Consider the following 12,672-nt stretch of genomic DNA (forward strand, 5'->3'; position numbering starts at 1 on the left):
TGGCGACACTTGCGGGCTGCCCCCAGAACACTCTATGCAAAAGAAGTATTTCACCGTGTGTTTCGATGTACATGTGACTAATAAAGAAATCTTATATTATCTCATCTTAAATATGCGCTGCCACTATCCGTAAGCTAATTGTCTGGCATATCCCAAACTATTTTAGTCAAACCTGACAATCAGCCTTAGTTCAATGAGAGATGCAGAAGGGCATGCGAGGAACAGCACCAGGTATAAAGATAATGATGAGGTGCCAGCCTAGTGGTGTAATATAGGATTATATGCAGACTGAACAGCAAATCCAGCATGCATAGTTAGAGCTATGTGCTCTCACAACCAATGGATCAAATCAGAGCTCTGATTGTTCTACCACATCTAGTTGTAAATGGTGATGGAAGATTAAACAGCTAACTGGAAGTTCTAAGAACATCCCCATTCTCAGAAATGGCAGTGAGTGGTTAATAAAAAAAGACTGAGGCATTTGCAACTGTGTCCAGTCAGAATGTCGAATAGATGATTCATCTTTGTTTCCTCCTGAGACCTCCAACATCACAGAACCCTGTCTTAATTCGATTCACATGCAATATCAAGAAATGGCTGGGAGAACTGGACAGAGCAGAGACAATGGGACCAGCTAACACCCCAGCTGTACATCTGAATACTGGCAGTCCAAGACTCTGGCCTCTAGCTACGCAATTCCAGTGCAGTTACAACACTGGCGTCTACCTGACAATGTGGAAAATTGCCCAGCTAGATCCAATAGACAATAAGCAGGATAAATCCAATCCTGCCAGTTATTAATGTAATGGAACCTGCCAGTGGCAGTGCTATCAAGTTGCACTTACTCTCTAATAAACTGCTCACTGATGCCTAATTTAAGTTTTGTCAGAATCATTTGGCTCCAGACCTTGTCACAGCCTTGGTCCATTGAATTCGAGAGGTGAAGTGAGAGTGATTAACCTTGACATTAAGGGAGCAGTTGACTGAACAGAGCATCAAAGCGCACTGATAAAACTAATCTCAATGGACATCAAAGGAAAAACCCTTTAGAGGTTGGAGTTATACCTGTACAAGAGAAGATGGTTCTAATTTTTGGAGGTCAACCATCCCAGCCTCAGACATCACTGTAAGAGTTTCATGGAGCTGTATCCAAGGTTCATTCACCTTCAGCTGCTTTATCAGAATCAGAATTAGAATCAGGTTTATTATCACTGACATTTGATGTGAAATGTGTTGCTTAGCAGCAACAGTACAGCGCAAAGATAAAAATCTATAAATTACAAAAAATAAATAAATAGTGCAAAAGAAAGGAATAATGAGGTAGTGTTCATGGGTTCATAGGTCATTCAGAAATCTGATGGCGGAGGGGAAGAAGCTGTTTCTGAGTCGTTGAATGTGGGTCGTCAGGCTCCTGCACCTCCTCCCTGATGGTAGTAACAAGAAGAGGGCATGTCCCAGATGGTTAGGGTCCTTAATGATGGATGCTGCCTTCTTGAGGCACCGCCTCTTGAAGATGTCCTTGACGGTGAGGAGGGTTGTGCCCGTGATGGAGTTGCCTGAGTCTACAACCCTCTGCAGCCTCTTGTGATCCTGTGCATTGGAGGCTCCATACCAGGTGGTGATGCAACCAGTCAGAATGTTCTCCACCATATATTTATAGAAATTTGTAAGAGTCTTTGGTGACATAATAAATCTCCTCAAACTCCTAATGAAGTAGAGTCACTGGTGTGCCTTCTTCGTGATCGTATGAATGTGTTGGGCCCAAGATAGATTCTCTGAGATGTTGACGCCCAGGAACTTGAAGTTGCTCACCCTTTCCACCGCTGACTCCTCAATGAGGACTGGTGTGTGTTCTCCTGACTGCCCCTTCCTGAAGACCACAATCAATTCCTTGGTCTTGCTGATATTGGGTGCAAGGTTGTTGTTGTGACACCACTCAGCCAGTCAATCTATCTCACTCCCATATGCCTCCTCATCACTATCTGAGATTCTGCCAACAACAGTCATCGGTGAATTTATAGATGCCATTTGAGCTGTACCTAGCGCCACAGTCCTGAGTGTAGAGAGAGTAGAGCAGTGGGCTAGGCACACATCCTTGAGATGCAGCTGTGTTGATTGTCAACGAGGAGGAGACGTTACTACCAATCTGCACTGACTGTGATCTCCCGATAAGGAAGTCAAGGATCTAGTTGCAGAGGGAGGTACAGAGGCCCAGGATTTCAAACCTGTTGATTAGTACTGAGGGGATGATGGTGTTGAACGACAAGCTGTAATCAATAAACAGCAGCCTGGCATATGTTTTGCTGTTGTCTAGGTGCTCCAAAGCTGATTGGAGAGCCAGTGAGATTGTGTCTGCTGTAGACCTGTTGTGGTGGTAAGTGAATTGCAGTGGGCCTTGGTCCTGACTCAGGCAAGAGTCAATTCTAGTCATAACCAACCTCTCGAAGCACTTCATTATGGTAGATGTGAGTGTTACCGGGTGATAGTCATTGAGGCAGCTCACCCTGCTCTTCTTGGGCACTGGAATGATTGCTACCCTTTTGGCTACAAGGTTGCGTATCCTGCAGTGGATGGCCCACCTGTTGTCACTTCAAGGCCTTTCCACATTTACACGGTACACGTCAGGACCGTGATGGTATGCTCTCCTCTTGCTTGGACGAGTGCAGGTACAACAACTCTCAAGAAGCCCAAAACCATCCAGGAAAGAGCAGCCCACCCCATAGGTACTTCATCCAGCACTCTAAAAATTCATTCTCTCCGCCACCAGCACATAGTGTCTGCGGTGTGCAAAATGCACTGTTGCTACTCCAACAGCATCTCCCAAACCCACAACCACCAGAAAAGGACAAGGGAAGCAGGCACATGGGAACACCACCACCAGCAGGTTTCCCTCCAAGTCACAACACCAGAAGGTACTCTACTTGGAAGTATAGTGCCATTCCTTCATTATTGCTGGGTCTAAGTCCTGGAACTCATGACCTGACAGCACTGGGGGAGTGCCTCCACCAGATGGACTGCAGCAGTTTAAGAAGGTGGCTTACCATCACCTTCTCAAAGACAATTAGGGATGGCCAATAAATAGTGGCACTGGACTAACACATTGGACGAATATGGGCCAATCACGTCCACATATTTGCCATGACTCTGTAAGTTGAGAGAAATCCAGCACAGAAACAAATTCTCTGAGCCTGCCAACAGCATCCATTTATATTCATCCTACACTAGCCCAATTTATTGTTCACACATTCCTATGAACTCCCTCCAGATTCGACCACTCACCTACATATTAGGGGCAATTTACAGTGGCCAATTAACCTACCAACCCACATGTTTTTGGGGCATGGGAGGAAACTGGAGCACCTGGAGGAAACCCACGCAATCACACGAGAACGTGCAAAACTCCACTCAGACGGTACCGAAGGTCAGGATTGAACCTGGGTCGCTAGAGCAGTGAGGCAACGGCTCTTGTAGCTGCACCACTGTGCTGTCTACAATATCACTACTGCCAATACCATTGACCTCAGTTTTGCATCCTAGGGTCATACAGCTGGGAAGTAGGCCCTTCAGCCTAACCAGCAAGCACCCATTTACACAAACCCTACACTAATCCCATTTTATTCTCCCCACCTCCCCATCATCTGGCACACCCCCCTGCCAAATTCTACCACTCAAAGTTTCTAACTGTCCACTCGATCTATGCCTCTTATCATCTTGTACACCTCTATCAAGTCACCTCTCATCCTCCTCCTCTCCAAAGAGAAATGCCCGAGCCCACTCAATCTATCTTCAACCTATCCTCATGAGACAATGACTAAATATGAAACAGTTGACTGTTACCAGTTCTCATGTAAAATCCTTTGAAACTTTCTCTTTAGAGATAATATTGTTCGTAGATGATTGCAGTTTTGCAGATTTGGAGGACTCACATCAGGAATTGGATTATTTGTGGAATTTAAAAGTCCAGCTGAAGGAAACACTCTAGAAACCCCATGTCTGTGTGGGATTCCTCTGGGTACAGGTTAGGAAGTTGTGGGCATGCCGGAAGCGTGGCGACACTTGCGGGCTGCCCCCAGAACACTCTATGCAAAATGATGCATTTCACTGAATGTACATGTGACCAATAAAGATATTTTATCTTATCTCAACCTGCATGTCTTTGTGATGTGGGGGATAACAGGAGTGCCCAGGGAAAACCCATGCAGTCGAAGAGAGAACATGCAAACTCCACACAGACAGCACCAGAGTCAGGATTGAACCCAGATTACTGAAGCTGTGAGGCGGTGGTCCGACCAGCTGTGCCGCTGTGCTGCCCTTTAAAGGTACTTCACTCAGCTTTTAAATCCCACTGCTGAGAATTGAGCACAAAATCCAGGCTGGCATACCAAAACGTTCCTGAGGGAGTGCCCTCAACACTCACCTCTGCCTGTTCTCTTGACCGAACAGCTGAAATTCAGGCCCTGTCTACTATTCAGGTAGACAAAAAATATTGGTGAAGGGGAGCAGGAAGCACTCCCCGACATTTTGGCTGACACTTATCCCAAGCATCAATACTTAACACTTGATTTGGTCAGAAGGACATAAGAAATAGAGCCAGGAATAGCTCTATTAAGCCCCTTGTGTCTGTTCCACCATTCAATAAACAATAAGAGCAAGGGTAAGCAATTTGACCCCCTCAAGCCTGCTCCCCCATTTCGTCAGTAAGATCATAGCTGATCTTTTATCTCAATGCCATCTTTCTGCACTAACCACATGTACCTTGATTCCCTTAATCTAAAGAAATCAATCAATTTCCGCCTTGAATATATTCAGAAACTGAGTTTCCACTTCAAATGGAAATCAAAAAGAACCCCACAGATGTTGGATATCTAAAATAAAATTCGAAAATGCTGGAAATGCTCTGCTGGTCAGGCAGCATCTGTTTCTCCTTCCACAGATGCTGCCTGACCTCCCAAGGGTTTCCAACATTTTCTGTTAATATTTGAGCCTCTATAGCCCTCTTGGGCATCCATCACTAAGGACCCTCACCATCCGAGACATGCCCTCTTCGCGTTACTATCGTTGGGGAGGAGTTACAGGAGCCTGAAGACCCACACTCAATGTTTCAGGAACAGCTTCTTCCCCTCCACCATCAGATTTCTGAACAGTCCACGAACCCACGAACACTACCTCGTTATTCCTCTTTTGCACTATTGATTTATTTTTGTAACTTATTGTAAGTTTTATGTCTTGCACTGCTGCCACAAAGCAACAAATTTCAAGACATATGTCAGTGATAATAAACCTGCTTCTGATTCTGATAATTCCAAATATTCATCACTGTCTATGTGAAGGAATTTCTTCTCATCTCTGTCCTGAATGGCTGGCTCCTTATTTTGAGAATGTGATTCTGGTTCTAGATACCTTGGCTATCAGAATCAGTTAGCTAAAGGAACATTAGTTAGGGGAAATATCAACTGCAAGGCTATCCTATCCTTACAAATTTTGTATGTTTTAATAGGATTATCTCTCATTCTTCTAAACTCAAGTGTGCACAGTCCAATCGATGTAATCTCTCCTCATATGACAAATCCACCATCCCAGGAACCAATAAGAGGCATAGATCGAGTGGACAGTCAGAGACTTTTTCCCAGGGTGACAATCGCTAACACGAGGGGACATAATTTTAAGGTGATTGGAGGAAGGTATAAGGGGGATGTCAGGTGTAAGTTTTTTACACAGAGAGTGTTGGGTGCATGGAATGCACTGCTGGCAGAGGTTGTGGGGGCAGATACATTAGGGACACTTAAGAGACTCTTAGATAGACACATGAATGATAGAGAAATGGAGGGCTATGTGGGAGGGAAGGGTTAGATAGATCTTAGAGCAGGATAAAATGTCGGCATAACATTGTGGGCCGAAAGGCCTGTACTGTGCTGTAGTGTTCTATGTTCAATCTGCTGCATTCTCTCCATTGTAAGTTCAAACTTCCTAGGGTAGGACCAGATCTGCACACAATATTCCAGGTCTGGTCTCACCTGAGCTCCATACAATATATGGAGACACAAGAGACTGCAGATGTTGGAATCTGGAACAACAAACAATCACCTGGAGGAACCCAGCAGGTCGAGCAGCATCTGTGGGGAAAGGAATTGTCAGCGTCTTGGATCAAAACCCTGCTTCAGGATTTCTGCCTATGTAACTGAGCTTAAACAGATGAGGTGGAGACTGCTTCCAAAAGTATGAATGAAAATCTTTTGAAGAATGTTCTTTGGTTGGTTGGAAAGATCTTGATGCTTCTCCTGGCCCCATGTCCTATTCACTACTTCCGCCTGTTCCCACTCCTGGCCCACTCCTGTCCATCGAGCTCCAGAACGGGAATTACCTGATCTTCTGCTCCCTCCCGTCACTGAGCTGCCCTTTGGCATTATTATAATTTGTCCCTTTCAAAACTGATCGAACATCTCTGCAGGCTACATGAGTCAGGGAATTTAGTCACCTCACCCACAGCTCTGTTTGCCTACTAAATACTGTATAGAAACTCCACGCACTCTTGTCTCCTGCCTGGATGGAACTGATAAATGTTATTTAAAAGTGAGTACTCACTTTGTAAACCAAACTGAAACTTTATGAGACTAACCCTTTGAGAGAGTCTCATATCGTTCCACTATGGAGCAAAGTTGGACTTTGAGTCTGTATTCCTATACTCAGATTAACATTTGCAATGAAGCCAAAATTGTTTTGCACTAATGGCTCAATGAGTCATCGGGTCATTCAGTTCACCACCCCCGCACCCACCTCTGGGCACCCATCTTCCTGCACCTGGCCCAGAGTCTTCTGTGTCTATTTGATTCAAGTGCTCGCCTAGACTCAAGTCTAAGATAGCCAGGAGGAGCAATCTCGCTTTACGTCTTAGTGCAGCACTAAGAGAAAAATGGATTGTAAGAGGTGCCAATGTTTGAGCAAGATATTCACTTCATGTGCCTTATAAACTGGACAGAATCCATGAAACTAGATCCATAGAACATAGATCAGTACAGCACAGGAACAGGCCCTTCGGCCCACAATGTTGTGCCTAACTAATTAAGCTAGTGACATCTAATAAAACATCCCTTCTACCTGCACATGGTCCATTTCCCTCCATTCTCTGCAGATTCATGTGCCCACCTAAGAGCCTCTTAAGTGCCTCTATTGTATCTGCCTCCACCGCCACCCCTGGCAGTGTATTCCAGGCACCCACCATTCTGTGTGTAAGGAACCCACCCCACACATCTCCTTTCAACTTTCCCCCTCTCACCTTAAATGCATGCCCTCCAGTATTAGACATTTTGACCCTGGGGAAAAGATACCGGCTCTCTTATCTATGCCTCTCATAATTTTATAACGTTCTCTCAGGTCTCCTCTCAGCCTTTGCTGCTCCAGAGAAAACAACCTTAGTTTGTTCAACCTCTCCTTATGGCACATGCCCTCTAATTCAGGCAGCATCCCGGTAAACCTCTTCTGCGTCCTCTCCAGCACCTCCACATCCTTCCTATAATGGGGTGACCAGAATTGAATGCAATACTCCAGGTGTGGCCTAACCAGAGTTTTATTAAGCTGCAACATAACTTCCTGACTCTTGAGCTCAGTGCCTCAACTAATAAAGGCAAGCAAGCCATATGCCTCCTTTACCACCCTATTGACTTGTGCGTCCTCTTTCAGGGACCTATGGAATTGGACCCCAAGATCCCTCCATACATCACTATGATGCTGGAGGAACTCAGCAGGCCAGGCAGCATCCTGGTGAGTTCCTCCAGCATCATCGGGTTTTTCATCGAGATTCCAGCATCTGTAGTCCTTTGTTTCTCTTTGCTCCCCGTACATCAACACTGTTAAGGGTCCAGTGTACCTTCTCTTTACATTTGACCTCCCAAAGTGCAACACCTCGTACTTGCCCTTCAGTTGCCATTTCTCCACCCATATCTGCAATCCACCAATCACCTCAGACTCCTTTCTCGCCACTCTTCCATACTGGCCAGGTTGCCTCTCCACTCTCATTCCCGATGCAGGGTTTCGACCCAAAACTTTGACAATTCCTTTTCTCCCACAGATGCTGCTCGACCTTTGTTCCTCCAGCAGGTTGTTTGTTGCTCTGCAGTGGATCTACACTCTGTTGTATCCTTTGGCGATCTTCTCCACTATCCACAATGCCACCAACCTCTGTGTCATCTGCGAACTTACTCACCCATGTTTTCATCCAGGTCATTTATATACATCACAAACAGCAGAGGTCCCAGTACGGATCCCTGCAGAACACCACTAGTCACAGACCTCCAGCTAGAATAAGTCCCATGGACCACTACCCTCTGTCTTCTATGGGCAAGCCAGATCTGAATCCAAACGTCAAGTCATCATGGATCCCATGCATCTCAGTCTTCTGGATGAGCCTCTCATGTGGGACCTTGTCAAATGCCTCACTAAAATCCATGTAGACAGCATCCACTGCTTTACCTTCATTGATCACCTTTGTCACCTCTTCGAAAAACTCAGTCAAGTTAGTAAGATGCGACCTGCCTCACACAAAACCATGCTGACTGTCCCTAATTAGGTCACGCTCTTCTATATGCTCATGAATCCTATCCTGAAGAATCCTCTCCAATAGCTTCCCTACCACTGACGTGAGACTCACTGGTCTATAATTTCCAGGATTATCCCTATTTCCCATCTTGAACAAAGGAACAATAATAGCTACCCGCCAGCCCTCCAGAACCTCTCCTGTGGCTAGAGAGGACACAAAGTCTTGGTCAAGGCCCCAGCAATCTCATCCCTTGCCTCTCTCAATAACCTGGGGTATATCCCATCAGGTCCTGGGGACTTATCCACCTTAACATTCTTCAAGAGGCTCAACACCACCTAATAGAACATAGAACATAGAACATAGAACAGTACAGCACAGAACAGGCCTTTCGGCCCACAATGTCATGCTATTCCCTCCTACCCACAGAATGCCCATATCCCTCTATTTTCCTCTCATTCATGTTCCCATCCAAATCCCCCTTAAAAGCCCCCAATGAATTTGCCTCCACCACCCCATCAGGCAACACATTCCAGGCATCCACCACTCTCTCAGTAAAAAACGTACCCCTCACGTCTGTTCTGAACCTACCCCCTCTCACCTTAAATGCATGCCCTCTGGTATTGGATCGCTCAATAATGGGAAAAAGATATCGCTTGTCCACCCTATCTATGCCCCTCATAATTTTATACACATCTCTTACTTTATCTCAAAATGCGCCAGCATATTATCGTCTTCCACACTGATCTCACTATCCTCCATTTCCTTCTCCTTGGTGAATGTCAATGCACAGTACTTATTTAGAACCTTGCCCACAAACATGAACTATGGCACTCTCCCTGGTGCCCTGCTCAATACCTATCCTTCAGTCATTATTGCAGACAAATGATTGTTTAGTAATCACCACATTGCTGTTGGTGGAAACATTTAAATAGTCTGCTGTCCTTCCCACATTAAGACAGTGACTATACTTCAAAAGTATTTAATTGAAACAACCTGAAGCTACGATAGGTGCTAAACAAATCCAAGTCTTTATTTTTTGCGTGCAGGTCTGGTCCTACCTATGGAAGTTTGAATTTCCAACCAAGGGAATCCATATCACTTTTAGTCTGTGATGCCATTTGAATGGCTCACCAACAACCATTTCCACACTTGTCGGGGAAAAAAAAGTTCATCCTCAAATAAAGTCAGTGATGATTTATGTGGGCTCTTTTTTTCCACTGCTTGTGAATACCTGCTCTGTTCTCAATGCTTACTTTTTTGAGCAGAGCTGTGGCCGATTGTTTGAAGTAGGGATGATTTAGTGCATCATGTTGACATCTGTTAGGATTCTAGCTCATAGCTGTCATCAAGGTGCTTGACATGATTTCCTTATCCCGGTAGTTATTGTTTTTGCTTCTAGTTGGTTATCATGCTCTCAGGGAGGGGAAATATTTTTAATGCCATCTTGCAAAAATAGAACATCCAGATGTTCTCAGAAACTATTCTGACAAGCAGAGCCGTAGAACTTGTGCAATTAACTGGCAAAGTGAGATAACTTTTAAAGCATTTAGTTATATGGTTGCACAGTAATAGAGGCAATATTATTGGCAAAAATAGTTTGATTTGACATCGGTGAGACCAAATGCAGACTAGGTGACCATTTTGTAGAACACCTGCGCTTTGCCCGTAACCGCGATCTACATCTCCCTGTTGCCAGTCACTTCAACTCCCCCTCCCACACTATCACTGATATGTCAGTCCGGCTCCTAGATTGATTTGGCTGTTGGTCAAACTGTAGCTCAAGACTGTAGCTCAAACACTATTTAATAAGTTTAACAAGAGAAGGGAGTTGGAATTGGAATTGGTTTATTATTGTTACTTGTAGCGAGGTACAGTGAAAAACTTGTCTTGTTTAAAGGTCGGCACAACATTGTGGGCTGAAGGGCCTGAATTGTGCTGTACTGTTCTATGTTCTATGTAAACCATTTCATACAGATCAATTCATTACACAGTGCATTGAGATAGTACAGGGTAAAACAATACAGAATGCAGAATAAGGTGTCACAGCTACAGAGAAAGTGCAGTGCAGGTAGACAATAAGGTGCAAGGTCACAACGAAATAGATTGTGAGGTTACGAGTCCATCTCATCGTACTAGGGAACCGCTCAATAGATTTATAACAGTGGGACAGAAGCTGCCCTTGAGCCTGGTGCTACGTGCAAAGACCATTTACTGCTTTGTCACTATTCATCTATTCAATAAAGCAGTGGTTAATCTATCTCATGTTACAATTTCCTGCAATTCTCCTAGAATCAAAACACTGGCAACTGCTGGTGGTCTTCACTCACTAACAGGACATCCACAGTTCTTTTGGTGCAGTATTCCAAAAATTCGCTACCCTTTAACAGAAATTCCTCTTAATCTCAGTCCTAAAACTGCTGACTCCAGATCTGCAGTTCCATGTTCCCTTGTCAGGGAAAACATCCTTCCAACATTCCCTCAATTTCCTCCCTCAGATTCTACCAATGACTAGGGGTAACTTAACATACCAAACTGCACGTCTTTGGGATGTGGGAAGAAACCAGAGCACCCAGAGGAAACTCATGTGGTCACAAGGAGGACGTGCAAACTCTACACTGGAGGTCAGGATTGAACCCAGGTTGTTGGAGCAGTGAGGCAGCAGCTTACTGGCCATGACACTGTGCTGCTTCATTTATATTCCTAATGTCTGCAGTGGGACTCAAACTCATGTGTCTGGATCAGACATTTGGATCCTATTCCAGTAATTTAACCATTAAACTACCATACCTGAGATTATTCTTGTATTGAAATAAAAAACACATGAAAAATTTATGAATCTGGCACTCATAATTGAAGACACTGTAATTCTGAGTTCATTCTGTCCAAAACCAATACCTTCTTTCTGAGATATGATGGCCAGCCTTGACAGCAAATTTCCAAATTGAATCTCACTTCATACAATTGTAAATTCTGTCCTCTTGAATTCCAAATCTCTTGACATAAATCCAACTTTCTATCAGGCTTTTTCTTTCTACTTATTACTAGTTTTTGGTGATGCCCATACTGCCTAAATCTCACTGCTTTTCCTCATTCCCAAGCTCTTACCATTTACAAAATACCCTGATCTATTTTTCTCAGGTCCTATCTGGATGCCTACACACTTTCCTCCTCTTCCACCCATCACCTGCCAGCTCTTGCTCCATCCCTTCCCTTCACCTTTTTATACTGACCATCTCACCCCTTTCTTTCAGTCCAGATGAAGGGTCTCGACTCGAGATGTTGACTGTCCATTTCCCTCCGTGGACGTTGCCTGACCTGCTGAGTTCCTCCAGCACTTTGTGTGTTGCTCCAGATTCCAGCATCTGCAATCTCTTGTGTCTACACAATTTCCTACTGTTAGAGATGCCACTTCATGGTAATACAACAATTGAAAGCACGAAGGTTGTCACCAAGATGAAGTCACATAAGATGGCACAAAAATAAATATACATCGTGATTAAGAAAGAACCCAAAAATGCAACAAGGAATACATTACTTAAAGAACAGCCACTGGAGGTACCTTAAGCAACATTGCGTCAGAAAGTGGTTTGAGTAAGATAGTTATACAGTCATAGAGAGACATAGCACAGAAACATGCTATTCAGCCTGCAGAATCCGCACCGATCTACAACCACCTATTTACACCAATCTGACATTAATGTAGTGGATAGCGTAACGATATTACAGCACCAGTCACCCAGGTTCAATTCCGGCCACTGTCTGTAAAGAGTTTGTACGTTCTCCCCGTGTCTGCGTGGGTTTCCTCCGGGTGCTCCGGTTTCCTCCAACATTCCAATGACATATGGGTTAGGAAGTTGTGGGCATGCTATGTTGGCGCCGGAAGCGTGGCGACACTTGCAGGCTGCCCCCAGAACACTACACAAAAAGATGCATTTCACTGCGTGTTTCGATGTACATGTGACTAAGAAAGAAATCTTAAAAAATCTTAATCTTAATTCTATTTTTTATTCTCCACACCTTCTCCTCAACTCCCCTCAGATTCTACCATTCACTTACACACTAGGAGCAACATACAGTGGTCAATTAACCTACCTACCCGCATGTCTTTTGGAGCTGGAAGGAAACTAGAGCACTCAGAG

This window comes from Pristis pectinata, chromosome 5 (genome assembly GCF_009764475.1).
Source record: "Pristis pectinata isolate sPriPec2 chromosome 5, sPriPec2.1.pri, whole genome shotgun sequence".
NCBI classification, from domain to species: domain Eukaryota; kingdom Metazoa; phylum Chordata; class Chondrichthyes; order Rhinopristiformes; family Pristidae; genus Pristis; species Pristis pectinata.